At 43.1% G+C, this 26,661-nt stretch overlaps 1 pseudogene; it reads right to left on the reverse strand.

Moving 5' to 3' along the window:
• Window positions 1-16,792: 16,792 nt before the first annotated feature.
• On the reverse strand, window positions 16,793-19,802 carry LOC141987679 (protein FAM200C-like; annotated as a pseudogene).
• Window positions 19,803-26,661: the final 6,859 nt, after the last annotated feature.

The following is a 26,661-nucleotide window of genomic DNA, read 5'->3' on the forward strand; positions in this document are numbered from 1 at the left end:
AAAGTTCTTCTCCCCCACATGGTTTCTTTCCATGGGTATTGTTATGAGAAGGGGCAATCTAGTACTGAGATAAGAAAGACATCATAGGCCATTTTAGGCCCTGTAGCAAAGCGAAGATTCACCAGCACAGCGCCTCCTGGTGGTAGTCTTGGGAATTAGTTCTTTCCAGCCTTCGGCACGCCCTCTGCAGGCTGGTGTCTTGCCTGCCACTGTCCCCTGTCCCTCCCAGACCCTGGTGTCCTTTTCCTCAGGGTTCTGCCCCAGTAATACCCCCACACTCTGGGTCTCCCCTCCCAGGGGAACCCCTGGCACTCTAACACCACCTTGCCTCAGTGGCTACTGCCAGTCGTCATCTAGCTCCCTCTCACTGGGGCAAACTGCAGTCCATAATGGCCACTCATCATTGACAAGGGGTTAGGACCTGCTGCCTTTGCCTGTCCTCAGGCTATTCCTCTGCAGGCCCAGTTCCTTTTCAAAGGCCTTCCTCAAGGCCTGCAGCCTGGGGGTTTACCAGGCTGGAGCTTTGCTTCGCTTCGCTTCCTTTCCTTTCCTTTCCTCTGCTCTGCTCTGCGGCAGCTAGCCCTTCTCACTCTAGGGCTAGAGTGAGATGCTTCCATCCTGGCCCTGCAGCTCTCTTGTAAGGGCCAGCTGGGCCCTGATTGAGCTCGCCACACCTCTGGTCAGCTACTCACTCAGCTGCTCTCACTCTTTTCCTAGCTGCAGCCCTCTCCAGGGCTGCTTTTAACCCCTCTTCTACTGGAGTGGGGCAGCCGCCCCCTACTAGCCCTGATCTGGAAGTGGCAATCCATATTGGCCCACTCCTGGGCCCACAAACACTTCCATTAAACTTCAGTGGGGCTCTGCATGGACAGAGGGTCTGTCTGGTTCGAGCTCATTGCTAAACCTAGTGGGAAATTTTCCACTGATACTTTTTTTGGAGAAAAGATAGTTTTGTCGGGTAGTGGCCAGAGCGGTGGACTGGGACTCAGGAGGCCAGACTTCTGTTGTTGGCTCTGCTGCTAGCCTGCTGAGTGACTTCACTGCTGTGTCTCAGTTTGCTCTATGATAAACTGAGGATAATCATGCTGACCTCCTTTGTAAAGCACTTTGAGATCTACAGAGGAAGAGTGCTATATAAACATATATCTATATCTACATCTATCATAGAATCATAGAATATCAGGGTTGGAAGGGACCTCAGGAGGTCATCTAGTCCAACCCCCTGCTCAAAGCAGGACCAATCCCCAACTAAATCATCCCAGCCAGGGCTTTGTCAAGCCTGACCTTAAAAACCTCTAAGGAAGGAGATTCCACCACTTCCATAGGTAACGCATTCCAGTGTTTCACCACCCTCCTTGTGAAAAAGTTTTTCCTAATATCCAACCTAAACCTCCCCCACTTCAACTTGAGACCATTACTCCTCGTTCTGTCATCTGCTACCACTGAGAACAGTTTAGATGCATCCTCTTTGGAACCCCCTTTCAGGTAGTTGAAAGCAGCTATCAAATCCCCCCTCATTCTTCTCTTCCGCAGACTAAACAATCCCAGTTCCCACAGCCTCTCCTCATAAGTCATGTGTTCCAGTCCCCTAATCATTTTTGTTGCCCTCTGCTGGACATTTTCCAATTTTTCCACATCCTTCTTGTAGTGTGGGGCCCAAAACTGGACACAGTACTCCAGATGAGGCCTCACCAATGTCGAATAGAGGGGAACGATCACGTCCCTCGATCTGCTGGCAATGCCCCTACTTATACAGCCCAAAATGCCATTGGCCTTCTTGGCAACAAGGGCACACTGTTGACTCATATCCAGCTTCTCGTCCACTGTAACCCCTAGGTCCTTTTCTGCAGAACTGCTGCCTAGCCATTTTGTCCCTAGTCCGTAGCGGTGCATGGGATTCTTCCGTCCTAAGTGCAGGACTCTGCACTTGTCCTTGTTGAACCTCATCAGATTTCTTTTGGCCCAATCCTCTAATTTGTCTAGGGCCCTCTGTATCCTATCCCTACCCTCCTGCGTATCTACCTCTCCTCCCAGTTTAGTGTCATCTGCAAACTTGCTGAGGGTGCAATCCACACCATCCTCCAGATCATTAATGAAGATATTAAACAAAACCGGCCCCAGGACCGACCCTTGGGGCATTCCACTTGATACCGGCTGCCAGTTAGACATGGAACCATTGATCACTACCTGTTGAGCCCGACAATCTAGCCAGCTTTCTATCCACCTTATAGTCCATTCATCCAGCCCATACTTCTTTAACTTACTGGCAAGAATACTGTGGGAGACAGTGTCAAAAGCTTTGCTAAAGTCAAAGAACAACACATCCACTGCTTTCCCCTCATCCACAGAGCCAGTTATCTCATCATAGAAGGCAATTAGATTAGTCAGGCATGACTTGCCCTTGGTGAATCCATGCTGACTGTTCCTGATCACTTTCCTCTCCTCTAAGTGCTTCAGAATGGATTCCCTGAGGACCTGCTCCATGATTTTTCCAGGGACTGAGGTGAGGCTGACTGGCCTGTAGTTTCCAGGATTCTCCTTCTTTCTTTTTTTAAAAGATGGGCACTACATTAGCCTTTTTCCAGTCGTCCGGGACTTCCCCCGATTGCCATGAGTTTTCAAAGATAATGGCCAATGGCTCTACAATCACATCCGCCAACTCCTTTAGCACTCTTGGATGCAGCACATCCGGCCCCATGGACTTGTGCTCGTCCAGCTTTTCTAAATAGTCCTGAACCACTTCTTTCTTCACAGAGGGCTGGTCACCTCCTCCCCATGCTGTGCTGCCCAGTGCAGCAGTCTGGGAGCTGACCTTGTTCGTGAAGACAGAGGCAAAAAAAGTATTGAGTACATTAGCTTTTTCCACATCCTCTGTCACTAGGTTGCCTCCCTCATTCAGTAAGGGGCCCACACTTTCCTTGACTTTCTTCTTGTTGCTAACATACCTGAAGAAACCCTTCTTGTTACTCTTAACATCTCTTGCTAGCTGCAACTCCAGGTGTGATTTGGCCTTCCTGATTTCACTCCTGCATGCCCGAGCAATATTTTTATACTCTTCCCTTGTCAGTTGGCCAGTCTTCCACTTCTTGTAAGCTTCTTTTTTGTGTTTAAGATCAGCAAGGATTTCACTGTTAAGCCAAGCTGGTCACCTGCCATCTATTCTTTCTACACATCGGGATGGTTTGTCCCTGTAACCTCAATAAGGATTCTTTAAAATACAGCCAGCTCTCCTGGACTCCTTTCCCCCTCATGTTATTCTCCCAGGGGATCCTGTCCATCAGTTCCCTGAGGTTGTCAAAGGCTGCTTTTCTGAAGTCCAGGGTCCGTCCAGGTTTCAATTATTATTGAAAAATAAGGAAATGTAAATAATTTTTGACAAAAACCTGAAACTTTTCTTGGCGGCGGGGGGAAGAATGTCTTGGCCAGCTGTACACCTTGCAGGAACAGAGCTTTCGAGCATAGAATGAACCTAAAAGCTGTTTTGTGTTTTATAAGGGGGAGTGGTTCCTTTGGCCTCTGCTGTACTTGCTTTACAGGAAATCAAGGACATCCATTCCCAGAATTATCAGCCCAGTGCCTTTTACAAAAACTGGATTCGCTATAAAAAAGGTGTTTGACTTGTTTATTCAATACACTTGTGTAACTGATTTGGAGATTATCGCAATGAAAGACAAGCTAATTTGCAGTCCTACTGTTCTTGTATCAAAAATCCCTGCTGCAAAGCAGCCATAAGAAGAGAGGCTGACAGCTTTGGCTTAATTACTCTCCTTAAAAGTCTTTCTTCAATAGAAGTATCAAATGGAGGATTTCAGGATCATGAATGCATTATTCTGGTACCCCATCTGACAGTAATGGGGGATTTTAATATATGCGGAATATTAGTCTAACAGAGGTTCTCTTGTTATTAAAGTGAAATAATTTTCATAACCATTTTAGAAATAAAGCATTCAGGTTTGGACTAATTCTGTTGCCCCAGCTCATGCTCAGTAGCCCCAGTGGAATCAATGGCACTGTTCATATGAGTGAGGAAGTGCTTGATGTCAGTAGAGATGGCAGAATCGAGTCTATATGTGCAAAGACTGAGTCAGGGCACAAGGTGATGCTTTCTGTTGTAGTAAGATCGTTAGAGGTGGGTGAACAAACAACACTGACTGAATCATTTGTCACTGGTCAGGGCAACTGCACCTGTATTTTCCCATCATGGTCCAGGAAGGGCACACACTCTTCAGTTGCCAGCTCCCAGCCATCACTTCTCCTGGGTGGAGACCTGCATCTCTTTCCCTCTTGACTGGCGTATTTTCCAGGCTGCACAGTTCCCTGCCTACACAGAATTTCCCAAACTGGGCAGACGGCCTCAGTAGACCTGCTCTGCCTTTCTTCTTCAGATGCTATAAATACCATAATTGCCCACAGTTAAGTTACCACACAGCTCTTTTCTAAGCAAACACATTTATTCTTAAGCCAAAAGCATCAAAGTGAAAATATTACAAACAATGCTAATAAGCTTACCAGAGATCACCCCAACCCCAACCAGGGTTCTGGCAGGTTAACTGTCCTTCAAACCCCACTAAAGGGGTTCTTCTGCGATCATAAGTTTCTAACTGTCCTGATTCAGAACAAGCAGCCTAAAGAATCAGAGTCTTTTCTTTATGCAGTTGGGGTCTTTGGTTGGCCCTCATGTAACAGGTGGTCAGCAGCAGACAAAAGGTCCCCTCAGAGCAAAGCTCCAAGAGCTGAATTCTTGCATAACCAGAGGGTTTACATTTGCATGTAACTCTGCCTAGAGATTTCCTGGGAAACCCACATAACTTTAAAAGTTCACATAGATTCAAAGAATCATTTGAAACTCATAATACTTTCCAGGGTTTGCATTAGTCTGGTCTCCTCGCTAGAGATGTCACAGATAATCCCACAATATATAAACTGTTGCATTTTTTCCTACAATGAGATCCTAAAGGTACTTGCACTTAATTTAATAAGGGTTTGTCAAGGATATTGCCCTTTCACACCATTTTCCATTGGAAAATGCAGTTCCAGTAAAATCAAAATGTTTTGTGAAAAAATAAAAGTCAGTTTTGCCAAAATTTTGTTTCTGAAAAAAACTGAAAAAAGTTGACACATATCAAAAGTCTCATGACAACATTTTCAGAATGAAAGGTTTCAATTTTTAGTTTTGAAATCACTTTGTTTTGAATAGAAAATTCTATAAAGTCAAAGTTGAAATAAGTTGGTTGGTCAGAAGTGAAAAAAGCTTTTTGGAATTTTCGTTTGTGGAGACTTGAAAAAGCCAAATTTCAAAATCTCCAGACCCTTGAGAAATGGAATTTCTGTCCTCCATCTGTCTCTACAGATCATGCATTGTTTTCCCCTATAATACAAGATATTGCTATAGTGATGATGGCTGATGACAGGATAGCTACCATATGTTACATTCCACGTTGGATTAAGACCAGATGTGGCAATTTGTGCTTCCTTTCTGTGTGATGTTTGCTTGTCAGTACACCTAATTTTAGGGAGAAAAAAGCGAGTTGTAACAGGTGTAAAAAAGGCAGCTCAATTTGAGACACATTTACAAGTAGGGTCTAAAATAAATCAACAGGCCAGAAAGGTATCCAGGTAAGAAAGAGGAGTAATCCTCTGAACTGCCACTTAGCTGCTTAGTCTGTCCAAACTGAACAAAAAAGGCCCAGAAAAGGTTTCTGAAGAGCTCCTTCAATAAAAGTGACAAGGGCTTTAAAGGTACAGACAAGGACACAGTTTAACTACAAGAAGCCTTCTTTGCCAATACCTCCATTCTTCTCCATTGGCAGGTGCATGCCAACAGCATAGGACATCTGTTTCCTCTTTTGTTTTACAGAATAACAGCACACTATCAAACATGGAGTGACTCTACAATGCAGCCACTTTAAAACAGATTTCCTTTGTTGTCTGAATTGGAAATGGGAGAACAAGAGGGAAAGATAAATATTTAATTAGGGGTACTGAAACAATTTTTAGCTGATGATGGAAACCCATGTATTTGGGTTATTACTACTTCAAGCCAATGGGTACGGCAGCACCCCCAGCTCCAGCCCCATGGTATTTAATCAATAAAATGATCTCAATTTCCATTTACCAGGGCAATGTGGGAGGCATGGAAATCAAATACAGCCCCTGTAGTTGGGAGGTGGTGGGCGGAGACCGTTGATCCCATTTCTGGGTCACTAACCAATTTTCAGACCACTTACAATAGTAAATTACAGTCTTAAAATGAAGGATAGTGGAGAAAGTCACTGTTTGGTTTCCTTCTATAGGACATTTTAAAAGTTAACTGTTTCATGTCAGCCACAAAATCTGAAAAATGCTGTGAGAAAACACTCGTATGAGTGACATATGAAAATGTACCTTCTGTACCAGCACTTGAGCATTAGGATTGCAGTCTGCCTCATACAATATGTACAAGCTATTTCTGAAACAAGTTGGGATGTACAGTACATGCTGACATTCCCACAAGAATATCAAACACGGCATCAATCAAGCTCACGGCCAAAGAAATATTGGTGATTTTTTCCAGTCTTTTCCCTTCTCACAATACTTAACACATTTGCGAAGATGAATTTACTCTCGATTTCCTTGTTTTGGTGCTGCTGTCATTAATGATTTGTATCGCATGCTAAATTAACAGCACTTTTTACGTGCTGAGTAAGATGCCTTCCTTATTGCAAAGCGTTTACAATGCAGCGAATGTCCCTGTGAACATTTAGAGCTGCATGGAAGTCAGTGGGCTCTGAGCAGACACAGAGCTCTGCCCCAATGGAATTCCATTGGAGGATTGGGGCCTAAGATGCAGCATAGAATCATCTGAGAGTGCAAAGTGATTTATAATGAATGTAAACTCAGTTTATTCCTACTAGTTTCAGTTTAATAGATATTAAGCATATCAGATCAAATCCATTTTGATGTCACTCCACTGAATTAAATGGAATTCCATCAAGGATAAATTTCTCCCAGTGATCCCAATGACTATTGCCAAAAATCAAAATATTTGTCACACTTGAAATGCAGATTAATTCTTAAAACAAATTGCTATGTGATCAGTGTATATCTAAATGTTACTTAAACCACTAACAAGTAGCATTCAGTAACTTTTTGTGGCAACTTATCTTTTCAGAAGTAATCTGACATAGCGTGAGATTTAAGTGATCAACGCAACCATGATCTGATGCCTTTAATCAATGAACTGATACTCAAATAGTTTTTACTGTCCTGATTATTCCAGACATATGCTAAAGAAACCTAACAGCTGTTTCTTTTGAGAAGAACAATGAATGCATGGTAACTAGACCCCATCTGGTGCCAATGCTGCAGTCTGCACTCGGCAAAACACCAACTTGAAGTCAATGGGAGTTTTGCTGGAGTGAGAACTGCAGGACCAGGATTGCTGAACCTGTTGATTTATTCTTCTTTCCAGCAGAGGGCACCAATGAATACTGAAATGGCTTTCAGATTACCTACGTGCTCAGAAAGACCAAGCCAAGGGTTTATTTGAGGTAAAGCGAAAAATAATTCTATTCCCTTCTCTCAAGCAGCAGCGGCTTGAGCTTTTATTTATGCTTATGTAAGATACCAAAGGCTTTTGCAATTTAGCAGTATTACTTCAGGTAGGCTAATGAAATAAAAGTTAATTTGATCTATTACTTTTAAAAGTTTCCTTTGAACTTTTCCAACTGGGGGTGGGGATTGCCTTCTCCGTGGCAAGAACAAGGGGATTTTGGCCTCTGAAACTCATGGTTTTCACTCAATCTACTTCATGCTCCTGCCCCTTGAAAGCCTTTTGCACAGCAAGAAGCCAGCTCAGCTTGGTGTTTTGTGAAGTCTCAGTCACATCCCCTTTGCCCAGCCCCATCCCTCTTCCCACCAGATTGCTAGGCCCCGCCAAGAGACTTCCATGGGCTCTAGGAAAAGAGAAGGGGGTGTAAAATGCCATTTAGGCAGCTGACCCCTGCCCTCTGTATGGGAAGAGAGTCACAGGGCACAATCAGGCAACATGGGCCAGAATGAGACCAGCCCATTCTCGAGCTCTCTGTCGGAGTACATGGTGACTATATGTCCATGCTCAGCTCCCGCAGCAGGGAAGTGCGTGTGTGTGGTGAGAGTGGGAGAGAGAAGGGAATTTATACAGAACAGTAATATAGTTCCAGTCAAAAATGTCTTTTGTAGCAAAATCCCATTTACCCTTCGAGATGTAAATATTGCTTACTTCACAGGTATGCTGGGGGGCTTGTAACATGCTCTCAGATTTCCTGTACAGTGTAACTTTCACTCAGTGGGGCAAATTATGGTCTCCTTGACTCTGATGCAACGAGGGTTCTGAGAACATAATTTAGCTTAGTAAGTACAATGCATTATTAGAATCATCACACCAGTCTTTGAGCCAAGACAGAAGAGCACAGGGAAAAAACGGGAAGATATATGTTGGTAAACCACTCATGTCTTATCCTAGTGCTGCTGACATCCACTTTCGCCTTTTAACTCTCTCATCAAAACCCATTTCTTCCTTGAAGCCCTGCAGTGTTACTCCAATATCTTTGTGTGGCTGAATTGTCTGTTCAGTTTGTAAGTTCTTTGATCCCTGCACCATTTTCTTCTCCCTTTTCTCTGTACCACTAAGCACATTGTCAGTACTCAGCAACCAAACTACCCTAAATTCTACTTTGTAATCACTATATTAAACACCTATGGGGAAGCCCTCTTGGTTCAATATACCCTTATTTCAACAACTGCTGTATTTGCCCAGAGACCTGGGGATTAATATGAGAATTGAAAGGTGGATGAGGAACTGGTTAAAGGGGAGACTACAATGGGTCATACTGAAAGGTGAACTGTCAGGCTGGAGGGAGGTTACCAGTGGAGTTCCTCAGGGATCAGTCTTGGGACCAATGTTCCCTCTAATTTTTGACAGGCCGTGTGCGCAAAAAATTTCTTCTGTGCAAATTGTTGTGCTTCAGTGCAAATTTTTGTGCGTGCAGTGTTTCGCTGTGTGCGCAGGGTTTAGGATCTGTGTGCGCGCACACACGCGCACAGCTTAGAGGGAACAGTGCTTGGGACCAATCTTATTTAACATTTATATTAGCAACCTTGACACAAAAATTGGGAGTGTGCTAATAAAATTTGCAGATGACACAAAGTTACCAATACTTTCCAATATGGAGGAGGACCGGAATAGCAGACAAGATGATCTGGATGACCATGAAAACTGGAGTAATAGAAATGGGATGAAATGTAATAGTGCAGAATGACAGGCCATATACTTAGGGACTAACAACAAGAATGTTTTCTATAAGCTGGGGATTTCAGTTGGAAGTGACAGAGGAGAAGAAAGATCTGGATGTATTGGTTGAGCACAGGATGACTATGAGCTACCAATGTGATGTGGTTGTGAAAAAGGCTAATGCGGTCTTAGGATACATCAGGTGAGGTATTTCCAGTAGAGACAGGGAAGTGTTAGTACCGTTATACAAGGCACTGGTGAGACCTCATCTGGAATACTGTGTGCAGTTCTGGTCTCCCAAGTTTAAGAAAGATGAATTCATACTGAAATAGGTGCAGAGAAGGGCTACTAGAATGATCAGAGGAATGGAAAACCTACCTTATGAGAGGAGACTCCAAGAGCTTGGCTTGTTTAGCCTAACCAAAAGCAGGCTGAGGGGAGATATGATGGCGCTCTATAAATACATCAGAGAGATAAATACCAGGTTTCCTCCCCCCGTCCCCCACTGCTCTCCTTGGAAGGCTGTTCCAGAACTTCACTCCTCTGATGGTTAGAGACCTTTGTTAAATTTCAAGCCTAAACATGTTGATGGCCAGTTTATAACCATTTGTTTGTGTCCACATCAGCTGATTGCCTATGTGCATCAAATAGGCATCCACATCACTACCTAATTGGCTTCAAGACTGAGCTTGATAGGTTTATGGAGGGAATGGTATGATGAAGCTGCCTACAATGTCATGTGGCCCATCTGCAACTGCAAATATCTCCAGTGGCTGGTGATGGGACACTAGATGGGGAGAGCTCTGAGTTACTTCAGAGAATTCTCTCCCAAGTGTCTGGTTGGTGGGTCTTGCCCACATGCTCAGGCTCTAACTGATCGCCATATTTGGGGTTGGGAAGGTGTTTTCCCCAGGTCAGATTGGCACAGATCCTGGGGTTTTTCCATGTTCCTCTGCAGCATGGGGCACAGGTCACTTGCAGGTTTAAATTAGTGTAAGTGGTGGATTCTCTGCAACTTGAAGTCTTTAAACCGTAATGTGAGGACTTCAGTAACTCAGCCAGTTATGGGTCTATTATAGGAGGGATATGAGTAAGGTTCTGTGGCCTGCAATGAGCAGAAAGTCAGACTAGATGATCATAGAATCATAGAATATTAGGGTTGGTAGAGACCTCAGGAGGTCATCTAGTCTAACCCCCTGCTCAAACCATCATGATAGTCCCTTCCAGCTTTAAAGCCTATGCATCTAAATGATGTTATTTGTAAAGGATGGAATTGTCTTTGCCAGCATTTAAATGCTTATAGACATCCAGTTTCTTAAACCAGTGGAGGTACAGTTAGTAGTGCTCTTCCTTATCTTTCTCCACACACTATTTCTGCATTCTCATCTGCTGTACGAAATTCCCTACTTATTTATAAAACTAGGAGTAATATTTTAGAAACTTTTATTTAAAAGTCCTGTGTCATGCTATCTGGATGGGCTCACAGCTGTGGGTGCCTACCTCTGGGCAGACAGTCAGGAAACAAGGACAGACAACAAACTGGGAGTGTGTTCTATAATTAGATTTCACCAAACCACTCACAAATGTGAGCTCCTGGATCACAATATCGGTCTTTCCATGGAGTCACAGACAGTCCTTTTAAATTCTATTGCCACCCAGACAAACTGGACTTTGTGATAAAAGGCCATTTACACCAAAAATCATACCACATTTAGGTTGATTCCAGTCCCAAGAGACCAGTCACTTGCCCCAGATCAATTGGTACCCTAGATCTCACACCAAAGACAATGCTGGCAGCCAATTCTATAGTAAACTAACTGCTCTTAGTGACATTAACGCTGTTCACTTTTCTCTCTACCAACCTGAAAACCCTGTACTCTCACAGGCACAGAATTCACCACATCAGCATGCCTGTGCCACTGGCCTGACCCATGTCTTGGTATTAAACCTGTGGAGTGTTTCCCATTACAGCAACACCATCTTAAGTATTTGTATTGCTCTGTTGGGTATGATGCTCCTCCCTCAGGGCCGGCCCACAACATTTTGGCACCTGAGGTGGGGAGCTCAAATGATGACCCCATTGGGCCAAAACTTTGAAACTCTGGGTCCTAGTAGCGCTCTCCCCCAGTCTGTCACCTGAGAAGGCCGCCTCAGTTCGCCTCATGGTAAGGCCAGCCCTGTCCTCCCTTCCCAAGACTATTGCAATCCCAGCTTCCCCAGTTGCTTTTACCTCTGCTTCAACTCTCCCACTACGCCTGCTATAGCTTTGCCTCTGCCAGTGATGCTATCAGGGTACACACTTCCTTACATGCTGCCTCCGCTTGTGCCCTCTCTTTACTGCTCTGGGTGAAGCCGATCAAGTAGATTCCTAGTCTCATTTGGTACATAGTACCAACCTTTTTATGATAGGAACTTACTGTAGAACTCCTGGAGGAGCTGCATTTAGAATCCTATTCTCCTCACAAGGTGTATAGCAAGTGCAGCTGTTAATGTTAACATGAGTTACACACATACAGAGGAAACAGACTGACAACATGTAACTCCCACTAACAGCAAAGGGACTGGTGCATGCACACTGAAGGAAGAACCAACTTCAGAGGAACTAGTGCTCTTTGAGAAGAGCACTACCCACTCAGTGCCAGCCCTTTACAGACCAGTTCCCAACAAATGTCAGTAGCAAAGCTAGTTTCCTGGAGTCTGAGCTTTACTTGAACTTTCTGCTCTAAATCTATGGAACTTTAAATCTTATTGCCTGGCCATTAGTGGAACAGGAGCTGCCATTTTCAGATGCAATAAAACAAAGAAATGGGTGGCTTAGGGAACTGAGTTACTGTTTGCAGAGAAACCAAGGACATTGGAGTCTCAACCACCTTCTCCACACTAAATATAATCCCTATAAAGAGGGGTTGTGTCTGTATGGCACATTTGTGTCTGTATGGCAGCTGCTGACTGGACACACAATGGCTTTCAGGCACCAGCAAGCCCACCTTTTACAAGCACTGAATTCCCTTAAGGTTACACAGGTGGGGCAGGGAGAACGGGAAGCAACGTTTATTGTGCAGTAGCATAACGTTTGTACTTTGGAGGGTGTGTGTACACTGTAGTCGGATGTGTGGTTACAGCTCGGGTAGACATACCCGCTGTAGCTGAAATCAAGCGAGTGCCAGTGAAGATGTGGTGGTACGGACCCTGGAGCAAGCCGGCCACATGAGTACACACTCAAGGTTCCAGTTCGCTTGTATAGCCTGCTCTGCTGTGTCTTCACTGCCATTTTTAGCGGTGCTAGCTACATTGAAGCTGGCCTGGGTATATCTACCCAAGCTTCAGTCACACCTCCAACCGTGTAGACATGCCCTCAGTGATCACAAGAGGTGAAATGGGTGAGAGCTTGATGGCAGCTTGCAGGGTCTCAAAATGGGCTCAGCACTCTTATCTGGCACATCTCTCATCTGTTGTTGACTCTCCTGGTTGTCTCACCTTATACTTAGATTGCAAGCTCTTTAGGACAGGGGCAGTCTCACTTACATTTTTGTACGGTCCCTAATACAATATGGCCCTGATCCAGACTGGGATCTCTAGGCACTACCACAATACCAATAGTTAACAGTAACCTGGGAATATTCTCACTGTTCATATAAAATTTGCTGTTTTCCTGAACATCTTCACCAGTACACTCACCTGCTAGAATACTAATGCAGAGCAAATGCAATAAAAGAGAAGCCACTCAAGTAAGTCAGAAGTTCACAGAAACCTCAGCTCTGATCCCAGACAATAAAACAATCTTCGTAGAGTGGTGGGCAGTACTGTCCCTTCCACCTCTGTCCTTCCCCAGTACTTCCCATGTAGTTGTGTTTCATGGTTCCGTGGACCTGACCTAAGCTGCATCATTTACCTTATGAATCAGCTCTCCGGCAGATCTTTGGTGCTTTGACGGCATGGCTACACAGAGGTCAGACAGTGTGCAGCAGAATCCTGCATCCAATTTAGACATGCCAAGAGTCTGCTTTCTCTCAGATAGGGCTGGGGTATACTTTTTCTTGAGATGGATGGCTGCAGCACCAGTGGAAAGCTTTTGTTCCATAGGACAGGTCTTTCACCCTCACATGAAAGTTTTGTTTTCTCCCTCCACCACTTGTTTGCTTACATTGCGGCAATCCCACTACAGTTGCTCTGGAGTAACAGAACAGAATTTTGCCTTCAGGTGTCTGTGAATGTAGATACTGTGACAAAGTTCCTCCTCTGCCTTGGAGGGTCCTGTGCTTGTTGGCAGATTTGCTCGCCTCAGAGGTTCACGGCAGCCTTCAGTTTGGCCACTTTCGTGGCTCAAATCTGCTGCTCACTCAGTTAGCCTCATCACTGGCCAGCATCGGGAAAGAAAGAACAATCCCCACAGTTTCTGCTGATCCACCTAGTGGATTGGGGAACAGGCCAGAGACCTTCCCCTCTGGTGGAACCCAGAGTCCAGGTCAATTCCTCCGGTATCAAGTAGGGAGTTGGAGGGATGGGGAGAACCCGGGCCCGCCCTCTACTCCAGGTTCCAGCCCAGGGCCCTGTGGATTGCAGCTGTCTACAGTGGCTCCTGTAACAGCTGTGTGATAGCTACAACTCCCTGGGCTACTTCCCCATGGCCTCCTCCCAACACCTTCTTTAATCTCACCACAGGACCTTCCTCCTGATGTCTGATAACGCTTGCACATCTCAGTGTGCCAGTAGTACACCTTCTCACTCTCAGCTTCTTGCACCTCTTGCTCCCAGCTCCTCGCATGCACACCACAAAACTGAAGTGAGCTCCTTTTTAAACCCAGGAGCCCTGATTAGCCTGCCTGTCTTAATTGATTCTGGCAGCTTCTTGATTGGCTGCAGGTGTTCTAATCAGCCTGTCTGTCTTAATTGTTTCCAGAAAGTTCCTGATTGTTCTGGAACCTTCCCTGTTACCTTACCCAGGGAAAAGGGACCTACTTAACCTGGGGCTAATATATCTGCCTTCTATCACTCTCCTGTAGCTATCTGGCCTGACCCTGTCACAATATCCTTTACGCTATTGCATAGGAACATAGGAATAACCATACTGGGTCTGACCAGTGGTCCATCTGGTCCAATATCCTGTCTCTGGCAATGGTCAGTGCCAGATGCTTCAGAGGAAATGAACAGAAGAGAGCAATTTGAAGTGATCCATCCAGTCCCAGCTTTTGGCAGTTGGAGGTTTAGGAACATCCAGAGCATGGGATTGCGTCCCAGGCCATTTTGGTAAATAGGCTTTGATGGACCTATCCTCCATCAACTTACCTCATTCTTTTTTGTACCCAGTTATGCTTCTGGCCTTCATAACATCCCATGGCAATCAGTTCCACAGGTTGACTGTGTTGTGTGAAGAAATACTTCCTTATGTTTGTTTTAAACCTGCTGCCTATTCATTTCATTGGGTGACCCCTAGTTCTTGTGTTATGTGAAAGGCTAATTAAGACTTCCCTATTCACTTTCTCCACACCAGTCATGATTGTAGAGACTTCTGTCATTTCCCGCCTTAGTCCTAGCTTTTCTAAACTGACCAGTCCCAGGTTTTTTTGTTTTACTCTCATATGGAAACTGTTCCATACTCCTAATAATTTTTGTTGATCTTTCTCTGCACCTTTCCAAATTCCAATATATATATTTTTTTAAGATGGGGCAACCAGAGCTGCAGAATCACCAGCGACATACTGGAAATACAAATAGATTTCACATTAAGTTTGCACCTTCCTGGAATCTTTTCAATCCTTAAGAAATAATTTATATCACAGAAAGTTCAAAGCACTGTGTGCAAGGATTGCTTAACATGAGATCCATAGGAGTTAATTAGTAAAGCCAGCAATTTCAGTAGTTTGTAGGGGATCGTGCCAGGTCCTCAGGGTATGGTTCAGCATTGGTTCTTGGTAACTGATACCTTCGCTGGAGAGCTTTGAGTGACTGGAGTTTCTGTGCAACTGGACTACATCAGGCTGAGTCAAATCTCTGATTGACCTCTAGATATAGCCTTTTGAGGATTCCTCTTGTGTGGGGGAGTTGTCAGGTGGCATCCCCTCAGTGCAAGGGGGATGGTCAAGGGGGAAGGGTTTTCCCTGGCTGCCAGAATGGCCCCATAGAAGCCACTTGCAGCTTCCACAAAGTAGAGCAGCCCTAAAGCCCAGCTTTATGTCAGGAATTGACTGGCTCTGGGAACAGGGTAAAGCATAAAGGTAGCTTACAGACATCTTTGTATACTGACCCTGAGCAGTATCAAGTGCATCTCAGATACCCTCTCACTAGCTCCCAATCCATTTTGCTCATATAGTTGCATTTAGTTCTAACTAATGTCAGCTATTTTCTACTTGGTTTCTTGGCTTTGATTAACCAGGACTCCAACCCCATTAGCACATTCCTTGTTTTTATTTTTAAAGAATATGTTGCTTAGAAACTTATTTTTTATTTTACTTTGAATGTAAATCTAATATGCCATAACGGACCAAAGCTTATTTCTTGAGAACAATTCCTTTCCGGGATCAAGGCCATTAAATCTTTACAATGAGCACTATAGGTTACAAACATTCTGCAGATTGTAACTTTGTTATGGAGAAGGGACATAAAAGAGTCAGCTTTGAAATATTTACAGCTGAAGGGTGTGCAGAATGGGTAATCAGCTTTGTGCCTGGCATTGGGTGTAAAATCAAATTATCAAACGAATGATGGAATCCTTTGTGGTGCAAGGAAATTTCCTGCTCCTTTTTGGAAGTGGGAAAGGATTTTGCCTCTCTTTCATGGCAAACTTCTATCTTTGTGGTGATTTTTTCACATTTTCTAAGAAAAATACCAGTGAATGACTTAAATGTTCCTTCTGTGCTAACACAGGTCAGAATACTGTAACTGATGCAGAAAGCATTGTAGCCAAATATATAAATAATTATATTTGATATTTATTAAGGTTGCTTAACAGTTTCCCCATACCTCTTCCTTTGAGTTGCTTATAACTGTCAAAACTAACCTTTTGGGCTGAAAATTTCCCTACTTGATGTGTTTCTTAGGATTTTCTGGAGGGGTGGATCCCAAGAGGTTAATTCTGTTTTGAGAATGAGATCAATGAAAAAATAGATCATTTTGATGTAAAATATTTTTCCAGCTATTTTTTTAAACAGTTTTAGTGCCTCAGGGGTTGGAGTAGGAACTTGAAATTTGTTTGGCAGGGGTGGGGAGGGAGGTCCTGGCATCAGAATTGCCTATCATTGTCCCCTTGTAAATCATTCCAGATTTGGCTGAGTTGTAAGCTGCAGTTAATCATCATTTGCATGTGTGCAGTAGGAAGTCTGCCATGTTTCACTGCACATTTATCTAGACCAGTGGTTCTTAACCTTTACTGTAGCCTGCACCCCTTTGGTTCTCAAAATATGTTCTCACACCCCTTAACAAAAATCATTGAAGTAGGTCAGTTCTTTAAACCTAGAACTATCATAACTATAGAATGAAAGACAATTATATATTTATTTTAATTTCACAGTAAAATACATGAAAAATTATACACTTTTTAAAAGTTTACTGGCTCGGTGACTCTTCTGCTGTTGCTTTTTTTTTCCCAATGATGTTCAAGAAACGAGGAACTTTTTTTGAAATAGCCACACGCATGTCCTCCCTTGCATTTAGGTGGTTTCTGGCCTTTGTTTTGATGTGGAAGAGTGATGAAAATCCTCTCACATACGTATGTAGTAGCAAATGGCACAACAATCTCCAGCGCTGTCTTCGCCAGTTGTGGAAACAGTGCTAGTTGAGCACACCAGAAATTCTCAAGCTTCATTGTCTCAAACTCCATTCGGCTTTGGCCATTGGCTCGTAATTCAATTAGATCATCTTTCATCAAATCACTATCGTTGATGGAATCCAGGTTAAAAAGTAATGGATCCAGTATCCATTTCTTTGCCCCATCAAGATCTCCAGTGGAAAAATATTCTTGGAAAGAGTCACTCAACTGTTGCAAATGCTTTGTCACTTCAGTTGCGATGGTCATGCCTTCATTTTCTGAAACAACTGTTTCTTCAAGAAAAGGAAAGTTAGTGAAATTTCATTTCTCAACATGCTTTATCCAAACTGGAAGTTTCTGAATAAAAGCAGATAACTTCTCTCTGGCCATTACTGTGTTCATCCCAGTTCCTTCAATAGATGTGTTGAGTTCATTGAGGCGTGTGAATACATCTGCTGTGTCCGCTAGGCAAAGGATAAACTCTCTATTTTTGAAATCAACTAAATTACTGCTTTGGTTAGAAAGAAACTGACTTATTTCTTCGTGCATTTCAAAAATACGAGTAGCATTCGACCACAGGAAAGCCACCTCACTTCTGTATGGAAAAGAAGGACCATGTGCTTGGCACCAATTTCTTTGCAAAAAGCATGGAAGAGGCAATGATTAGAGCATGTCCTCTGATGAAGTTTACTGTGCTCACCTCAGTAGACAAAGTATCCTTCAATTTTGTAGGCAGAGTCTTGTATGACGGTGCAACATACAATGTGTGATCATGATAGGAGGTACTTCTTTCTTTACATAGGCAACAAATCCTGAAATTTTTTCTAGCATGGCAGAGGCACCATCGGTGCAAATTGATCCACACACATCAAGTGTTATCTTATGCTTCAAAAAGAAGTCTGATGAGATTGAACACATCGATTCCTTTTGTAGTTAATTGCAATGGTTCACAGAACAAGAATTCTTGTCAAGCTGAATACCCACTTCAAGAGGACTAGCTTTGATATCTTCTGAAACTTGCTGCAAAATATCCTGGCCCATTGCATGAATTCTAGAACGGATCACGTCATTTGACAAGGGAACCTGCTGAAGCTTCTTTTGTGCATCTAGCCCCAATACTATTTTTGCCATTTCCAATTCACAAGGTTTCACTAATTCCTCAGCTATTGTATGAAGCTTCTTTCTTGGCACACAAATACGCAACTTGATAGGATGCTTGTAACAAGGGCTTCTCAAGTGATACAAACCCAAACGTCCTCAAGGTTCTGCTACGATCAAATCGTGCCCTCGTAGACTTCAGGGTGTCAATGTCATGTCCAACAGCTGCACCACCATGCTGTTTGTTGAAATGTTCAGACAGCTTTGATGGTTTGAGATTTGTGTTTGAAAATAACGAGCTGCACAGTACACATTGTGGTCGTTGATTTCCATCCTTCTCTGTCATATAAGTGAACCTGTAACGAACACAAACGCAAATGGAATGACGACTTCGACATGGCAAGCATTACTGAAATGAAAAAATATAGAAATGGAGATGGGGGGCCTATACACTTTTAAATGCATATTAAATAGATGTTATTACTCACCACAAATAATAGTACAGTAGGCACACAAAAATAGGCAAGTACTACCCAGAGATGTTGCAGAGTTTTGCTGTGGAAGTGAACTGTAACCAACCTGCTAACAGTTAGCGGCTAACTGAATTCAAACAAAGCCGGGGCGCTGCCACATCATCATCTGTGCATGCGTCGAGAAATACCCTGCAACGTGGCGGTACACTGTATTTTGTAGCGAGATAATTTCACTACAATTAGCTTAAAAACTTGAAAATAAATGTTTTGTTTGTATATTACAGTAATCGTTTATATATATATATATATATATATATATATATATATATATATATATATATATATATATATAATGTTAATACATACATATGTTTGATAAAACATAGTTGTATTTATGTGCCTGTGCTTAATTTCTGTTTTTGATGATTTACCTTCTAAAAAAATCTGGCATGTCTCACATCCCCAGAAAGGGCATCTTGCTCCCCCAGCGGGTGCGTGCACCCCAGGTTAAAAACCACTGCCTTAGTCCATGTGCTTGGAGAACACAAGTCCAGGCATGTCTGATGGGCATTGCTGAGTCACCACTTGGCAAGGTTGAGCAATTCCACTTGTGTGGCCTTGTGCAGGTGAGTCATTGTATTGTAGCCCCCTTGCTAGACAATGGCTGTTGGTTGCTCGACACCCGCCCATCCGGGAGTTGCTTATCCCCCTAGTTATCTTTGGGGGAGCTAGTATCTGGGCACTTCCCAAGCCGACAGCATATTTTAATGACAACCATACAACACAATTCTCAAACTTTGTATGCACTAATGATACACATATTTAGATGGAACAGTGGTTTCAGCAGATCATAACCTTTCCCATGATACCTCACATGGCATGCTTTATATGCAATATCACAATTATACACTAGTCATAAATATAGGGATTACAGGGCACCCCCTGAGGTATAGATTGTCACAGTACCCTTTGGCCTAAGGAAAGGAGCGTTGGGCTGGGAGTTAGGGGAAATGAGTTATAATCTTACATCATTAATGAAACATTTGAATCATATTTAAGTTCTAAAGATTTGGCAAAATGAGTTTCTCCCCTACTCTCATAGTAGCCATAGGCTTATGTAGCTGGTCAAAACCGTTTACACCAATACCTGTGGAAGCTGCAATGTACCACTGAACCACGCCGGGCAAAACTGGTCCCTAAAGACATAGGCCAGCTGGAGATCAATGTTGTATGACATCGTCTGCATTATACAGACATGACAGCTGTCTGTCACATTTAGAGTGCTTTGATGCCGTTTCAGTTGTTAGTGAAACGCCCACATCTCTAAGTCTCCCTGGGCTTTGGCTTGTGCTGATTCATATAATGTCAGAGAGCACTTCAAGATCTATCACTGTTAAGGTTTTTGTAGCACACTGATAGAGAATCAGTGGGTATTAGATGGAGAAAAAAAAATGGACAATGAAAGCTTTTTTTAAAATTAACAATCAAGTGAATAATAAAAAAAAGAAACATTTGACCAATAGAAAATTTAATACCTCAGTCCCTTCCACTCACTAAGTCTAGCTAGCATTGATTTATAAGTGGAACTTGCAGAGAACTGTTGCTAGGGGACAAAGCTTTTGTAGGTGCCCATTAAAGCAATATTCATGAAGAAGAAATGAAATGTACACGTTGTTAATGCTGCCAACAAAAAACCCCAAACCAACAGTTAATCAACCCCCATAAGTTATAACAGGGGACAAATATAATGATTTGTAAGAGGAGCAAACTTTGTAACAGAGAAGGACACAGAAAGGAGACTAGATATACAGCTGAACTCTATGGCCTAGATTCTGCTCTATTACTCTGGTTTTATGCCAGTGTAACTCCCTTGGTTTCAATAGAATTTATACAAAATTTAATATCAGTGTAACAAAGAACAGAATTTGGCCCTTTGGTTAAATGGATTGACTCCTGATTTATACCCATGTAACAGATCAATAGTAAAAGGTGCGTTAGCCATATAAATAAAAAGAAAACAATGAAAGAAGAAGTGGGACTGTTAGACACTGGGGATGGGGTGGAGATTAAAGATAATCCAGGTATGGCCCAACATCTAAGTGAACACTTTGCCTTAGTGTCATGGGGTGCTCTACTCACCACTGGGTGGTGCCTCCTTCTGGCAATTCTGGGATTGCTCCACCAGGTTCAGTACCCCCTTTCTCCCCCCCCGCCTTCCAAAATGCAACTCTCTTCCCACTCACAGAATCACAGTACAGCTGCTTTGTGATTTGACCTTCCATCCAGGTTGCTCTGTGTTTTCCTCTTCCAGGGGCATCTTTCAAAGTCTGTCTCCACAAGCAGCGTTGGGCAATCCTCCAGCCCACTGCCCCATGTTACTCCCTCAGTGACTCAGGCAGTCTGTTTGCAGACATGCCAACTCTTGCAAATTTAATCGAGAGATACATGATTTCTAAGTAAAATTAAGCCCTGACTCATGATCTCCTGATAGAACTCTCAAATGACATTTGAGAATTCTATCCCCAGATCATAAGTCAGGATTAATTTTACCTAGAAATTGCTATGGGGGCCATGGCTCCTGCTGTCAGCCAGGTGTGTGACCTGAGAGCATCAGGTAAGGTATTTCCTGTAGAGACAGGGAAGTGTTAGTACCATTGTACAAGGCACTGGTGAGACCTCATCTGGAATACTGTGTGCAGTTCTGGTCTCCTATGTTTAAGAGAGATTAATTGAACTTGGAACAGGTGCAGAGAAAGGCTACTAGGATTATCCAAGCAATGGAAAACCAATCTTATAAGAGGAGACTTAAGGAGCTTGGCTTTGTTTAGGCTAAGCTAAAAAAAGACTGAGTGGAGATATGATTTCTCTATATAAATACATCAGGGGAATAGACACCAGGGATGGGGAGGAGTTATTTAAGTTAATGGCCAATGTTGGCACAAGAACAAATGTGTTAAACTGGCCATCAATAAGTTTAGGCTTGAAATTAGATGTAGGTTTCTAATAATCAGATGAGTGAAGTTCTGGAACAGCCTTCCAAGGGGAGCAATGGGGGCAAAAAACCTAACTGGCTTCAAGGCTGAGCTTGAGAAGTTAATGGAGGGAATGGTATGACAAGATCACCTACAGCGGCATGTGGCCCATCTGCAACTGCTAGCAGCAAATATCTCCAAGAGTTGGAGATAGACGCTAGAGGGGGTGGGTGCTGAGTTACTATAGAGAATTCTTTCCCAGGTGTCTGGATGGTGGGTCTCACCCACATGCTCTGGGTCTAACTGATCACCAGATTTCGGGTCAGGAAGGAATTTTTCCAAAAGTCACATTGGCAAAGATCCTGTGGGGTTTTCACCTTCCTCTGCAGCATGGGGCACAGGTCACTTGCTGGCTTAAACTAGAGTAAATGGTGGATTCTCTGTACCTTGAAGTCTTTAAACCATAATTTGAGAACTTTAGTAATTCAGCTAGAGGTTACAGCTCTACCAGAGGAGTGGGTGGGTCAGGTTCTGTGGCCTGCAGAGTGCAGGTGTTCAGACTAGATCATCATGATTGTCCCTTCTGGCCTTATAATCTATGAGTCTATCACAAACCCTGGATGAATTCGTCTCTAGGCGTGAACCTAGCTATTTTCATGTATCAGAATAATTTACTTGAAGCTAGTGAATCAGATCACCTTGTCCCCAGGCTAAAACCCAAAGGAGGGGGCTAAAGGGAAGAGAATCTCTAACAGGAACCCCTTGCAGAACTCGTCAGTTATTCCATTGGCAAGTTGGGGTTTGCCCTCTGCAGAATGTGCCCTGGGACCTACCCACAAACCTGAGAGATGCTCATGAATCTATGCCCTATACCAGATTTGTTCCTCCGTAATGCTCTCCGCTCCCTCACAGTGACTGTGCTACCAGGGATTCCTCTGGCTGATCCTGCCCCCTGGGGTTCTCTTTAACTGGGGATCCTTAGCATGAAAAAGGCTACGTGCAACAGATATTGCAGCTCCAGACTGGATAACTTTCCCCAAGGAACCTCTAAAGGACTGAAGGGAGCTCCCTCCCTTCCAAGTTGCCTTTCACCCTGTCATAAATAAAGGGAAGGGTAAACACCTTTAAATCCCTCCTGGCCAGAGGAAAAACCCTTTCACTTGTAAAGGGTTAAGAAGCTAAGATAACCTCGCTGGCACCTGACCAAAATGACCAATGAGGAGACAAGATACTTTCAAAGCTGGAGGGGTGGGGGGAAAAAAGGGTTCTCCGTCTGTGTGTTGCTTTTGCCGGGACCAGAGCAGGAATGCAGGTCAGAACTCCTGTAAAGAGTTAGTAAGCAATCTAGTTAGATATGCATTAGATTCTGTTTTGTTTAAATGGCTGATAAAATAAGTTGTGCTGAATGGAATGTATATTCTTGTTTTTGTGTCTTTTTGTAACTTAAGGTTTTGCCTAGAGGGATTCTCTATGTTTTGAATCTGATTACCCTGTAAGGTATTTACCATCCTGATTTTACAGAGGTGATTCTTTTAATTTTTCTTCTATTAAAATTCTTCTTTTAAGAACCTGATTGCTTTTTCATTGTTCTTAAGATCCAAGGGTTTGGGTCTGTGTTCACCTATGCAAATTGATGAGGATTTTTTTTTAATCAAGCCTTCCCCAGGAAAGGGGGTGTAGGGTTTGGAAGGATTCTGGGGGGGGGGGGGGGGGGAAGACGTTTCACACGGGCTCTTTCCCTGTTATATATTTGTTAGACGCTTGGTGGTGGCAGCAATAAAGTCCAGAGGCAAAAGGTAAAATACTTTGTACCTTGGGGAAGTTTTAACCTAAGCTGGTAAAAATAAGCTTAGGGGGTTTTTCATGCAGGTCCCCACATCTGTACCCTAGAGTTCAGAGTGGGGAAGGAACCTTGAGACACTCCAACATAGATCCTGATCATACCTCCATGGAGTCCTAGAAAGGAAGTGCCATTAATGCAGCTGATCCTCCCCTTCCTTCTGCCTGGGATGGATGTTTCCTTATGTGCTCATTGTTTACAAACAGTTTTAAAACAAACTTAATCAATGTGTAAAGGGTTGTGTGTGTTTCACAGAAAATGTATATTTCTACCTGTTGCATGCATATGTTCACACCCAACACCTGTCTCTTTACATTTCCCTCCTGGAAAGAGATGTTAAAAAGCTTCCACTATGTGACCTTATACAAAGAAACTTAGCTTATGCATCCAGGAGTTCAGAGTTCATGACCTTGTTTCTTTTTCAAAAGGTACGTTTCACCAATGAGACTGGTTTTCCAGCAGGTTTACTCAGTTTTCTACTTTGCCTTTACTACTGCTGTATTGAGAACAACCAGCTGAACGACAGTCAGATTGATGTTCCCCCTCGCTAGCATGAAGGTATATTACCACATAAGTCATTCCCTATTTTCTTAAGAGGTTCGAATGGATGTGTGACCAACATTTGCTAGGATTCTTCATCTATTACTTGGCTGACATAATCAGGGCATATTAGATTAAGCCATCGTCTGAAAACCAGATTTTAAACTAAGAGTTGGTAAGCAGCACAGTGCCACTGAGTTTAAGCCATTCAGTACTGGCATTCAAACTCCAATGGAATATAATGACCGAGTCTCACAAGAAGGCTATATTGTATTTACATTATAAAGCCGGCTGTGACAAGGTTTTCTGGTGGGCAAGTGAGGCTTACCTCTCATCATTTATTACGTGCCTAGAGTCCAACTGAGATCAGGATCCTGTTCTGTTAGGCACTCCTGTTATCAGTGCTAGAAACTGAACCCAGACATCCTGATTCCCAGTCCAGTACCTTAAGCATATTCCCGTGATAAGTGCATATCAGTGACGGAGCATCACCATTTTAAGAGCGAAGCATGGGCAAGATGCAATGCACAAATGTTCCTTGGTGGAATCTGTGTAGCTCATGTTAGAGGATTGTGGTTATGGGGAAAGATACAAAAGTTAGATGATTAAAACGAACCCTAGATTTCACCATCTAGTTTTTGAGCAATTTACCATGCAATGTGCATGTGTTATGCATCAGAAAACGTGCCCAGATGGGAGGGATATAGTGTTGGTTTTTTAGATTCTGGTTAATTTATAAATTAATCTTGTTGGTGTCTTTGTGGGCTGGAGTGCCTTACAGAAGCTGGGGGAGATGTTGAAACTAAGGTGCCTTTTTGGGTGACTACGCAGGTGAAAGTTGCAGTTTATGGCACTTTTCAAAACAGATGAAGTTTAACTCCCATGTGCTGTCTACCGTCCAGTGACTAGGGAGCATGGGAGCTCTTTTTGGTTGTATAATTGATGCTGTTTCCTCACAGGATGTTCAGTATCCAGTGTGCACTCTTTTGGCTAGTTCCGAAACGGCAAATTTGAAAAATGGTTCAGCATAAAACCAAATTCTATAAGCTCCTAGACTAGGAGAGCTTATTTATGGCAAAATGAATTCAAATAAATGTATCTGTGGTCAGATGAGACAGGGCATGCCCTGAGGGTTAATGACCAGATGAGGAAGAGGTGACTTATGGCTTAGGTTGTGTACAGTACAGTACTATTAACCTCAGCCAGTCATCAGTCCCTACATTATTGCTACTGCAGGCTAAACAACCCCTCAGTCTTGACAATTAATAATATTTGATGTTTATTTAGCACCTTGCCTCCCAATGAATTGTGGGTCTGACCCAGCACCCATTGAAGTCAATGGAAAGACTCCATTTATTGACTTCAGTAAGCTTTGGATCAGGCCCCACATCACTTAACTCCTTGCTAGAATGCAGCCATGTTTGGGGAGGAACACAGTTCCCATTAGCAAACAAAAACTACAGTTTTGGCAGTTAAGGTGGTAAGCTGAATTCCACCTCCACTCCCCGAGCCTAAAATCATGACCCTAAGGGGAAAGACTTGTGCATTCCTTTCCATGTTTATATTGCCTACGTGCTGTCGATAACCTACTTCATCACCCCCAACAGGATTTCACTTCTATCTCCACCAGATTTCCAACAACCATACCTTCTCCAGCTTCAGCAAACATGCACTCCAGTGACAAACCTTAATAGTGATCTCATAGGCTCATTTCAGTTACATCGACAAACCAGCACATCTGACGGTCACACATTCGGGAAGTTGTTCTGCCTTAACACGGCTGGGATATTGCTTTTGGGCCACTGTTCAGGGTTGATTCTATTTCTGGCTCTGCAAGAGGAGTGGGGTTGATAGTGGTTAGAGGTTGACTAAACCTGTGTGGATTAGCCTTTTTAAAAGGCAGTGAATGGTGCAGTGGATAAGATTAAGGTTTGTCATATTAGAAACCATGGGTCTGGTCCTGTAATGATCTTGTATAAGCTCTGATAACTTATTTAAAAACTGAGAGTGCGTGTTCAGCAGCTCTTTCCTTTCTTCTAGGTTTGGGTTCATGACCTCAGTCAATAATAAGGGTAGTGTATAGCATGAAAATTTAAACAGGAGTGAGAAGAGGTGAGATTTGAATTCCTGGTTTCCTCTTTCCCTAGGCTAGAGAGTTATTTGGTGATTTTCTCTCTCTTTCCCCAACCTTTGTAAGTGTGTGAGGGGCATTTGTGTTATGGCAGCTTTGTCAAATAAACGTTGGTGGGTTCAGTTTGGTGCAGTTTCCATTACGGCTAAAAAGATATAAAATGCTCTACAAACAAATGCTACGGGTGTATAACAGATATTCGAGGAATGTGCACTGCAAGGAACAACAATGTGGTTGAAGGACAGATCCCAAAGGGTATTAGATTTCTTGTAATAACAGTACAAAGAGAAGATAGTCAAGCTGGAAGCAGGCGTGCAAAAGGGGTGATCTTTTATTCTCTATGTTCACTTTTCAGATGAATCAAGTTTATATTCTAGGATTTTGTTTTTTCCATTTCAATGAGATTTTTACAAAACAAAAGGCTTAAAACTCATGTTAAAACGGAACAAAACCTTAACTATAGTACTGTACATCTACCGCTGCACGTGATAACATTGGACAGCAACACTACACAAACAGTTGATCAGAGGAATTGAAAAAGGAAGCAATAGTCAACTGAAATTTAAGCATGCCAGATTCACATTAACTGAGCTGGAATGAGGAATGGACCCTT

Source organism: Natator depressus, chromosome 1 (genome assembly GCF_965152275.1).
Source record: "Natator depressus isolate rNatDep1 chromosome 1, rNatDep2.hap1, whole genome shotgun sequence".
Taxonomy (NCBI): Eukaryota; Metazoa; Chordata; order Testudines; family Cheloniidae; genus Natator; species Natator depressus.